Source organism: Pristis pectinata, chromosome 16 (assembly GCF_009764475.1).
Source record: "Pristis pectinata isolate sPriPec2 chromosome 16, sPriPec2.1.pri, whole genome shotgun sequence".
Classification (NCBI taxonomy): domain Eukaryota; kingdom Metazoa; phylum Chordata; class Chondrichthyes; order Rhinopristiformes; family Pristidae; genus Pristis; species Pristis pectinata.
In genome coordinates, this window is record NC_067420.1 from 29,071,478 (window position 1) to 29,083,817 (window position 12,340).

At 37.5% G+C, this 12,340-nt stretch overlaps 1 protein-coding gene across 6 annotated transcripts in view; it reads right to left on the reverse strand.

Annotated features, from left to right (window-relative positions):
- The window catches only part of LOC127578729 (receptor-type tyrosine-protein phosphatase T), a 935,885-nt gene that overhangs the window by 266,007 nt on the left and 657,538 nt on the right, over positions 1-12,340 (reverse strand). The window lies entirely within an intron of this gene.

Below are 12,340 nucleotides of genomic sequence, written 5' to 3' on the forward strand. Positions count from 1 at the left end.
GGGTATCTATGTAGAAAATGTCCCTGCATAGGTAATGGCAGAATAATCTTCTTTATAATCTATTATTCAGGCACCCCAAGTGATCAATGCCCTTTTAAAACAGCTTAGCACAAACTGTAATGGATCAGTTGTAACCATCTATCTCGATTATCAACAGTAAGTTCAATAATGGGCTTGTAATATGATATTTTCCAAATTGATTTTTTCATTCTTTGTTTGAAATATCTTTGATTTTTATGATTAATGCATAAAGGAAGAAATCCTCAGCAGCTGGACATATCTCCATTCACTACTGTGCATCACAAGAGCCAAGAATCAAATCGTTAAAATCTGGAATTAGGCAGGAACTGTAGTGTAGCGGTTAGCGTAACACTTTACAGCACCGGTGACCCAGATTCAATTCCGGCCACTGTATGTAAGGAGTTTGTACGTTCTCCCCATGTCTGCGTGGGTTTCCTCTGGGTGCTCCAGTTTCCTCCCACATTCCAAAGACATATAGGTTAGGAAGTTGTGGGCATACTATGTTGGCGCCAGAAGCGTGGCGACACTTGCGGGCTGCCCCCAGAACACTCTACGCAAAAGATGCATTTTACTGTGTGTTTTGATGTACACGTGACTAATAAAGGTATCTTATCTCTTATCTTATAAACATTAGCTGATTAACTCGAGTCCCTTAGATTCAAAATATTATGTAAAATACAGACATTTCTTGATTTAGTTTATATGAAGATTAGTTGTTTTATTTATTCAATTAGTCACACATGACTTCCTAATTTTGTGAAATGGGTCACATGGGCAAAATAAGTTTAGTCTTTTGCTATCTTGGAGACTCCAACCTTCCTTAATATCAGTGGGCTACTTTTATTGCATTTGACTCAAATTGCTCCAATGAACACCCACATTTGGCAACTAATTTACCAATATTCTGTGCCAGTTTGTCATAAGGTCTGTAAAATTCTGCATTAACCTGTACATTAATCCACATGTTTAGATATAGGGCATTTTTTTAGTTCCATTGGGACAATCCCAATTTATTAATCTACACATTGTTTAAACATCTATTCATGTTTAAACAATGCATAGATAAATAAATTGGGTTTGTGTTCCAATGGAACTAAAAATGCCCTATATCCAGAAACAGGTAGTCCCACCAGATGGATGTTCAAGGCTGATATGATGTCTTAACTATAGTAATGTGCAAAAAGTTTAATTGGCATGCAGAAAGAAAATTTGAAAGAAAATGGAATACATTCCATAGTTGGATATGGCTGGCAGATTTTAATTTTCTTTTCACTTGATGAACTGTAACAACAACTGAAACTTTGACACAGCCCAAGTTCACTGTTTTACTCTTTGCCACCCTCTTTATGTTGGGTTATTTGCTTTACCAGTTCATTTGCATCCAAGGCAGTTTGGTTCAGCAGCACCGTTGGTTCTTTACTTTCAGCTGTTTTCAGAGCAGACAGCGAGTAGCAAAATATTATACAAATGCCAACTACCATTTAATCTTGTGATTATCATAGAAATTCCTGGACTAATTACTTTTCTACTCCATAGATGTGTAGTTAACAAAAACGTTCTGACTTTCAACTGTGAGGCCTACTCACTATTTCATTTTTCAGGTGCTGTCCTGAAATATGACAAAGACTTTCCTCAGAAATCCTACTTATATAAAAAAACTGGATATCCACAGTCAGAATGAACAAAGAACTTAAGGGGCATGGTATTAACTTTGTGATTACAAAAAACGTTTAATCTTTATCCTGTACAAATTATCGTACAGCCAAATGTGGACAAATGTCTACTTCTTTGGATACTTTATCTTCAGAATGACGATAGCATATTCTTACAAAGTGTGGATGGGGTGATAATCGAATGGAGACACAGTGAGAGGTGGAAAGCTTCATCATGAGAACAGATCGCCATAGATGGAGGAACCGAGAGAAGGAAATTGCATCTTTGCAAGTGACAGGGTGGGAAGAGGTGTAGTCAAGGCAAGTGTGGTAGTCAGTGGGTTTGTAGAAGATGTCAGTGGATAATCTGTTTCTTGAGATGGAGACAGAGATCAAGAAAGGCAAGAGAGGTGTCAGAGCTGGACCAAGTGAATATGAGGGTGGGTTGGAAGTTGATGATATTGGTGAGATAAATAGCATAATCAAATGGACTGATTTATACTGGATAGGGATGAATTTCTTGGGTAAACCCATGCCAGCAAGCAAAAAACATTCCAAAACATTCCTGCTGTCATGTTTCTGGTTCTTGATGTTGATGACAGGGGGGAGGGGCTGGCAAGTGGGGCTGTTGCTGGTGGTTATAATGCTCTGTCTTGATCATGGTGGTCATTGCCTGACTTTTGTGAAGTATAGTGGCCTTGCTGCTTATCAACACAAGCCTGGACATTGTTGAGATGGTGTTTCTTGATGGATGGATTGATTAATTACCAGAGGAAATATAAATGGAGATAAGTAGCACAATCAATAATGAATAGCCTCTCTTCTGACCTTATGATGGAAGGAAATCAACTGATGAACTGGCTTATGATAACTGAGTGGTGGGTATAACTTCGAAGAACTCTAACAGTGATGTTCTGGGGATTAAATCATTGGCTTTTGACTTGGTATGATTCCAGCCAGAGGACAGGTATCCCCCTCATCTCTATTGACTTCAGTTCTACTAGTAATGTTGCCTTAAGGACAAGGGATTTCACTCTTAGTTGTTATCTGGAAATTCACGAGCCCTGGATTGGACTGAGGCTATAATGACCTGGAGCAACACACAAAGGCGCTGGAGGAACTCAGCAGGTCAGGCAGCATCTATGAAGGGAAATGGACAGTCAATTTTTCAGATTTCCCTGTGTTTAGTGGGTAGCTTATACCAGTTCTAAGGTCACAACTAACTGTGGATCTGCCAGACTGTTAACAGATCCCATAACTAATGCTGTTTCCAGTACGTAAAATAATTTTTTGATACTACATAGAATTCACTATTTACTAATGTCTCAGATGGTGGAGTTCTAAGGAAGATCATCTGGATTACCACTGGCTGAAGGTAACTGGAAATACTCCAGCCTCCTCACGCTGAAGATATGGTGGATTGTTGGAGATGGAATTGTTCATGGAACCTTTTTCTCATGTTTGCCATATTACTCACTACCATTCTTGGCTGGATGTTTAACAGTTCCAGGGTTTAGATCTGATTTATTTGTTGTGGGATCAATTAACTATGTTGATAGTTTGCTGCTTCCATCATTTAGTCTGCCGATGGAGGCTTGTTTTTGGGTTTGTCCATGGCTTTCTGGGCATGCGCTTCTATGCTGCTTATTGAGCCAGGCTGGGCACAATATTTTGATGGAGATGGAGGTGAGAGGGATACAGTGGTCTATGATATTAAAGATTCTGATCTCATTCTGAACTTATTTCATACAGCTGAGTGGCTTGGTGGGTGGCTGAAGAGGACACTCAAAAGTCGACCTCATTGGCATCGACAGAGCTATGAATAGGTCAGACCTGGTAAGGACAGCAGGGGATACATCAGAGTCAATCATTAATTTTCAAAATGAAATTAAATTAATGGATATTTTATTAGATGCATTAACACACTGAAGGAAATTAGAGGAAATATATTAGTTCTAGTTCTTAATTTTCCAATGAAATTACTTCAATAGATGCTTTATTGGATCCATTAATTCAATGTTTTTAATTCAAGCCAACTGCTTCCCTTTTGCCCTTACTTTACACTGATAGGTAACTTTCAAGACCACATAAGCTGCTGCTCTCAATATTGTTCCATGTTATTGTTTAAAATTATAACAGGTTGACAATATTTGAAGGAAAGCAGGCACGGTAGCGCAGAGGTTAGCGTAACGCTTTATATCGCCAGCTACCTGGGTTCAATTCCGGCCACTGTCTGTAAGGAGTTTGTATGTTCTCCACGTGTCTGCGTGGGTTTCCTCCGGGTGCTCTGGTTTCCTCCCACATTCCAAAGACGTATGGGTTAGGAAGTTGTGGGCACGCTATGTTGGTGCCGGAAGTGTGGCGACACTTGTGGGCTGCCCCCAGAACACTCTACGCAAAGATGCATTTCACTGTGTGTTTCGATGTACATGTGACTAATAAAGATATCTTATTTCACAAATAATATGAAAAAATCTGTATCAATCTTAATCTTGAAATTTTTAATCTCCCTAATAGAAATTATAAAGTCATTATCATTCAAATTGTCATGAGAGGATTTTTTTCTAATCCCAATTGAAGCCATTTTACCATGGATCATTGGTGCCATGAAGTATCAGACTGTGTACACACCTAACAAGTTGACGAACATCCCTTATGGAAGGAAACCTACTGTCTGTACCCCATCTGACCTGATGTCTCCAGCTGCTATTTTGGTTTTATTTCAGATATGTGGCTGGAGTCAGTCTGTGCAGGACAGGGTACAGACAGTAAGCTCAGTCTGAATCCAGCTGTAGCTCAACTTTCCATGAACAATTCTAATTCCACAATCATATAAAATTGACAGAAATTATTTAAAAGAGTCCCTGTTGTTTTACAAAGAGTAGAGCAACAGCCAATATGTGCACAACAGACTTGAACAATTAAACAGGATGTGATAATTAATTGGCCTATTTTTTCTTTTGTGGTACTTGAGGTAAGAAAACTGGACAAAAGTCATCAATCACTGGACTTCTTGCATCCACCTACAAGGTAGATGATGCCTGTAGATAGAACCTCTAAAATGAATCACTGTAATTGATTCAAATGACTTGCTTAAATGCTTGAATCGATTTTAAAGATCAAACATTTGGTTTAGAATTGTAACAAATGATACAAAACCAAGAACTGCTGTAAATACACCAGCTTGGGAAGTAGATATGGAGCTGGAAAGGTGAATTTTGAACAGTAACCCCATCTCACTCTCCACTGAAGCTATATGACCTGCTGACTTGTTGGCATTTTTTGATTTTATTTCAGATCTTCAAAAAGTTACTTTCATTCTATCAAATGAAGAAAGACTGATTCTTGGCTCATTTAAATCACTTATTTTAAAAATTTTACTGTGTCTGATGTGACAGCAAAGTAAGTAAATGCACATTTATCAACAATGTTTCCTTGGCTTCAAAGTCAATTTTTCACAGATGGATTTTAAAATCCAAATCCCGTCTTTCTCCAGATGTGTTCTGGAAAAAAATACTTCTGAAACCATCTGTGTTCTCAGCTGAAATTTAATTGATGCACAAACATTTGGGAAAATGCTTTTAACATACGATAAACAGAGAACAACAATTAATTCCATTAAGATACGAGCAACTACATTATACTGAAATGTAGCCAGCATGTTGGATGAGAGAACTATCTGCAAAAGGCCAAGTATTTAATTGTGTTTAAATAGAATCAATCAAAAACATGTTGTTGGAGGTATAATAACTGAACCCCCACAAGATAACAAATATTGCCTTTGTGACATTCAGAATTCAGGTAATAATATTATATAGGAACATAAAAAATAGAACCAGGATTAGGACATTTGGTCCTTTGAGAGCATTCAATACTATCAGGGTGCTCATCTTTTTCAATACGATAAGGCTTCCCAATCCAACACAATTTAAATAAGATGCTGCCATTTTGTTTTTCTTACCGACGTAGATAATTTCAGATTTATCCACCTTACTCTGCATCTGCCACGTTTTCGCTCACTTGCTCATCTTGTCTAAAGTGCCTTGATGCATCCTCACAATTCACATCCCAACCTAGTTGAGCGTCATTGGAAATCTTCAAAATAATGCATTCTGTTCCCCTTACCACATTATTGATGTACGTATATTATGAATCGCCCAAGCACTGGTCCCTGCAATTAGTTATTGCCTTCCACCATGTAAAAGGCCCTCCTTCCTCCTGTTTCCTGTCTGTCAACTAATTTTAAATCCACGATCCTTTTATATGGGACCCTATCAAAGGTTTTCTGAAAATCCAAGTACACCACATCTACTGATTTTTCTTTAACTATTCAACCAATTATGTCCTCCAGTAGAGACACAAGAGACAAGATGCTGGAATCTGGAGCAACAAACAATCTGCTGGAGGAACTCAGCGGGTCAGGCAGCATCTGTGGGAGGAAAGAAATTGTCGATGTTTTGGGACAAAACCCTGCATCAGGACTTCCAGTGGGTCTGACAAACATGATTTCTCCTCCAAAAATCCATGTTGACTTTGTCAAATCCAGTTGCTCTTTTCCAAGTGTACTGTTATTTCATCCATTAGAAAAGTCTGCAGCATTTTCACCACTACTTATGTTGGGCTCTTTCCTTTCTTTTACAAACAATTGGTTGATACCTGCCACCTTCTAATCTGCAAAACTATTCCACAACTTATAGAATTCTGGAAAACAACAACCAATGCATCTACTATTTCTTCCACTTTACTCATGCTCAAGTCATTCCTCACAACCATAAAGTAAAATAATTTCATACATAACCAGGATTTATATAAATTGCAGCCAATTGTTTCCCACAACTTTACAGGATGAACAAACATCTGTCAAGACTGAAAGTACATCACTGAGCATCACCAAAATTTTGGCCTGCCCAAGTTTGTCACTTGGATAATCTTCACTACAGGCAGATTGTTCCAGACTGGGAACATTTAAATACATGTGAAAATTTTCATTCTTCAATTGCATTTTTGTGGACTTCAGGAAATTAAAAAATGGATGCAACAGAATTTCTTTTCCATCTCTGCTTTTACGGGATATTTTATTAGGAGATGCTGTGAAAGATGGACGAAGCTTGCATTGAAACATCACCATTAGTTTGAAAAATACCAATGTACTGGATTTTATTGTATAGTTCATAAAACTCAATTTTGCTGTAACCGAAAATACATCTCAGAAGTATGTTGCATCTTTTAAATGACTGAGAGATCCCATAAATTCATTTTGATAGATTGTTTTAATATCTGAATTCATAAGTGTGAGCAGTATAAACATTGATATTTTAAGGAAAGTTTGTGCACATTTTTGATTCTCAAATTGTGTTATTTTCAAATTAATTATCATATTTATCTAATTATCCTTCAATATACTGGCTTAGATTTTATAGTTAGTAAGATGATATGGGGTTCACCATTAGAGTAACAAAGGACTGTGGATGTTGAAATCTAGATGAAAAAAAGCAACAAAATGCTGGAGGAACTCAGCAGGTCAGGCAGCATCTGTGGAGAAAAACAGACGGTCAATGTTTTGGGTCAGGACCTTTCTTCAGGACAGACAGTCAATGTTTCGGGTCAGGACCTTTCTTCAGGACACAGTCCTGACCCGAAACATTGACCATCTGTTTTTCTCCACAGATGCTGCCTCCAGCATCTTGGGGTTCACCATTGATCTGAAAATAAGTTCCATACAAAATATTTAGCAGCCTCTACAGTGTGAATTTCAACTTCCCCAATATTAACTGCTGGCATTAGTTGTTGGGAAATCTGGTCTAGTAATAATAATGTCATCAAGAAAACTGAGCAGTCAATCATACCGTTGAATTCTTCGGCAACAAATCAGGAATTTAAAAGCTCTTATTTTCAACAAGGTATCATTGACGGCAGACTCTGATTTTTTTTTCCAGATTGAAACTAGTCTCAAATTCTGGAGTCTGCACATGCATAGGTAATAACAGTTAAAGTTTTGTTGTCATGGCAACAAAATCTGACTCATTATATCCAAATTCCTAATTGTCGTCTTGAATCATACTTGTGCATTAACTACGCAAGTTTGGCAGAGGTTTTATTGTGATAACTTACATCAAAATTCCCTGCAGGTCTCAATTGCCTGGTCAGAAATATAATTTTTTTTTGTTAAGCAAGGATAACTGAAGAGACATTTTGTCTTTTACCCGGACACCTTACTCCTAGATCCTCTTGCCTCTGCTGCATGTCTTCTTTTTTTTCTGCATTATGCATGGGGAAGACAAATTCAGATACACGTGTGATGGAGAGCAGGGGTCCAAAATACTTCAGAGCACTGATCATATTTTAGTTAGGTACATTGATTGTGACTGAGGACTTAATATTGTTGAAGAACAGGTAATTACCATAAAACTCCAAAAATCTCAGTTGGACAATATAGGGTGGTCATGCTTAATATTCTGGTCATATAAGGCCAATGAAATGTGGTGCGGCCTTTCATTGCCAAGTGAAAAACATGCCAGGAATTTAAATGCATTGGAGAAGATACTCTGATTATAGTTACAAAAACAGACTGTGTTGGTGTAAATGAGATTATATTGCTGATGCCTATAGAAGATGACACTGAGTATCCCTCTCCACAACAGTGATTCCGTGCTGTTTTTGCCCCCAGCAGAGGTGTGACTACTTGATCAGAAATCCTCAAGCTCAGGTTTCTTTTTGAATGTCAAGTTGTGCAGAGTAGAACAAGCTGATGCCTTGCTGAAGACATGATTTACAGCATATTGACAAATCCTGCCTGATTTATCAATGTCTTCACTCTGGTACCATTGGAGAGGTCTGATAGTAGCTTCTGAGGCTGTTTTGGCCTCCTCCTATGTGCACTCTTCCTCCTCTTTCTCAATTAAATTACATAGAAATGAACGTTCATTAGGAATTACGGATCAAGTATTTCCATTTTTTTTGCTCTAGATTAACATAGAAACATAAAAATATTGAGGAAAGGATCAGGACAAGTCTATCCGGCTCTTTGGGTCTGCCCCACCATTTAATACAATCATGGTTGACCATCCATTTCAATAACCTGTTTCTGACTTCTTCCCATTTCCATTGATCCCATTAACATCAAAACATATTTCCACCCCCATCTTGAATATACTTAATGGCTCCACCTCCACCATCTTCTGTGGTTGAGAATTCCATAGGTTTACCACTCACTGGGTAAATACATTGCTCCCAACTTCAGTTCTAAATGTCATACCCAGTATCTTAAGATGGACCCTTGGTTCTAGACTTCTGAAACACCTGAAACATCCCTCCTGCATCTAATTGGTCCAGTATTGTTGGATATTTTCAGGTTTCTATGAGTTCTCCTTTTGTTCTTCTTTCCTCTAGTGAATATAGGACTAACCAATCCAATCTTTCCTCATATGCCAGTCTTGACATTCCTGGAATTAGTCCAGTAAATCTTTGTTGCACGATTTCCCCAGATAAGGACACCAAAACTGAACACAAAATTCCAAATGGAGTCTCACCAAGACATCCTTGTGTTTGTGCTCTAATCTGCTTGCAATGATGTCCAACATGGCATTGCCTTCCTAACTGCTTCCTGCACCCAAGTGCTTGCTTTCAGCAACTGGAAGGAACCCAAGTCTTATTGCACGTCTCTCTTTCCCAAACTATCACTGTTCAGATAATAGCCTGAGTTTCTGTTTTTAGATCTAAAATGGATAACCTCACATTTATCCACATTGTACTACATTTTCCATACATTTTCCCACTTATCCAACTCGTCTAAATGATGTTGGAGTCTTTTTTCATCCTCTTATCTGAACTTCCCCCTCCCACGAACCCTCACCCCACCTCCACTTATGCTTTGTCTGCAAATATGGAAATGCTACATTTTGCTCCCTCACCCAAATAATTGATCTCTATTGTGAATAGCTGAGTCTAAGCATGGATCCTTGTGGCACTAGCCATTGCTTGCCACATGGAAAAAGACCTGTTTATTCCTATTCCTTGTTTCTTGTCTGTCAGCCAATTCTCAGTCTATGATAGTATGTTTAACCCAATTCCATGTACTTTAATTTTGCACATTAACTTCTGATGTGGGACCATAGCAAAGGTCTTCTGAATGTGCAGATACACTACATCCTTATCTATTCCACAAGTTACATCCTCAAAATACTCCAGTAGATTTGTTAAGAGTGATTTCGCATTCATAAACCCAGCTGACTTATTCCAATCCCATTAATGCTTTGCAAGTGTTCTGTTAATGGACCTTTATAAACAATTCCTGACTACAGATGTCAGGCTTACTTGCATTAATTCCCTGTTCTGTCTCTTCCCTTTTTTAAATAATGGGGTTACATATGCTGCCCTCTAATCTGCAGGAACTACTCCAGAGTCTAAAGAATTTAGGATGTTGATGAATGCACCCATCATTTCACGGGCTACTTCCATTATTATTCTGGAATATAGATGATCAGGCCCAGGGGATTTGTTATCCTTTAGCCCATTAATTCTTTAGCACTGTTTCTTCACTAATACTAATTTCCTTCAGTTCCTCACTCTCTCTGGTCTCTTTGTTCCTTAATATGTCTGGGAGATTATTTGTGTTCTCTTTTGTGAAGACAGCACCAAAGTATGTATTTAATTGTTTTGCCAATTCTTATTCCTAATTTCCACTGTTTCTGATTGTAGGGGACCAATATTTGTCTTCACTAACCTTTTTTCTTTTGACATATTTACAGAAGCTTTCACAATCAGTTATTATGTTCCCTGCAGGTTTACTCTCATACTGCATCTATGTTCTCTTAATAAATCTTTTTGTCCTCCTTTGCTTAATTCTAAACTGCTCCCAATCTTTAGGCCTGCCGTTTTTCTACAAATGTATATGCCTTCTCTTTGGATATACAGTAATAGTATCCTTAATTTCACGTACAGGCCACAATTCAACCATCTTTCCCGACTTATTTTTTTTGCCAGACTGGAATGAATAATTGTTGGAAATTACGTATACATTTTACAAATATTATCCACTGCATTTTCACTGTTGAACCATTTAGTGAAGCTCCCCATTCTATCACAGCCAACTTGCGCCTCATACCTTTGTGGTTTCCTTTGTTCAGATTCAGAAACCTAGTTTCTAATTCTACTGCTTTACTTTCCATCTTAATGAAGAATTTTATCATATTATGGTCTCTAAGGGATCACACACAACAAGATTGTTAACTATTTCTTTCTCAGTGCAAAATACGCTGTCTAGGATAGTCTGTTCTCTAATTGGTTTCTCAATACATTGGTCTAAACAAAACATATGCACATTCCAGGTATTTCTTTTCCACAGTACTATTGGTGATTTGACTTAGACGGTCCATATCTAAAATTGTACCCTTATCACATTCACCTCTAATTTCATGTATGATTCCATCCCCTACATCATCATAGCTATTTGGGAGCCAATAGACAACCCCCACCAATGTCCTCTGACCCTTGGTGTTTCATAGCATCACCCATTCTGATTCCACATCAGATGTCCTGAGATAATGTCACTCCTCAGCATCGCATTGATTTCTTCTTTTATTAACACCACCATCCCAGCTTCTTTCCCTTTTTGACAGTCCTTCCTTAATATTATACCCCCCTGGATGTTCACTTTTCCTTCTTGGTCACCATGCAGCCATCTCCCCATAATAATAATAGCAAAACTACTTATATTTATTTGTACTGATAATTTATGTGTCTTATTTGTGTACTACTGCACATTGCCTTTAAACTTATCTATTTAACATTATTAGCTCTCTCTAGCTTTTTTTTTGTACTATGGACCAATTGGACTTTTATGTTTTGCACTTGCATGTAAATAAGAATATAAGAACATGATAGATGAAGCAGGATGGGGCCATGTTCTCTGTCATTCAATAATAGCTTAGCCTCAACTCTATTTGCCTGCCCGATCCCCATAATCCTTGATTCCTCTCAAGTCCAAACATAAAGCTTGCAATTACAGGAGCATCCCACTGGATTAAACAAAATAAAGGTGATACTACAAATTGTGTACTAGAAGTAGTCATACAACATATTCTAAACTTGACCAATGTGCATCCTCATGCTAGATGTATGCAAAATGGCTGACCAAAAATTAAAGAAAAATGAAGGTAAAGTATTCAGACAAAGTCCACAACTACTTAACTTTTCTTAGTGAAACATTTCAGGAAATTGACTCATGATGCTTCATCCTATATTCTTTAAGATTTCTTAGAAGCATGAAAAAGTGAAGGAAAATTACAAGTCATGAATTGATTTTGAAATATAGTTCCCCTAGAACTTTGTCATGTATTATGCATATTTCAATTCATTGGTTGGAACTATTATTATAAAGCTATTTGCAAAGCAATGTAATTTAATACTGTTAAATTTTCAGATATGGTTAAACAAGCTGCAAAGATTGAACTTTTCATGACTGTGAATAACTTATGAATGTCATTTCATAATCACTATTTTCAAACCATACATGACGATTGTGATACGCAGTTGTGTCATTAACCACATACAGTTGTGGAGAAATCAAACTGAGTGTTTAGTCTAACGATGGTACTTTTATAAGTAAAGTGATAGCACTGTGTTAAAGCTTCATATTTAATCCAAATTGGTACGTTAAATGTATCAAT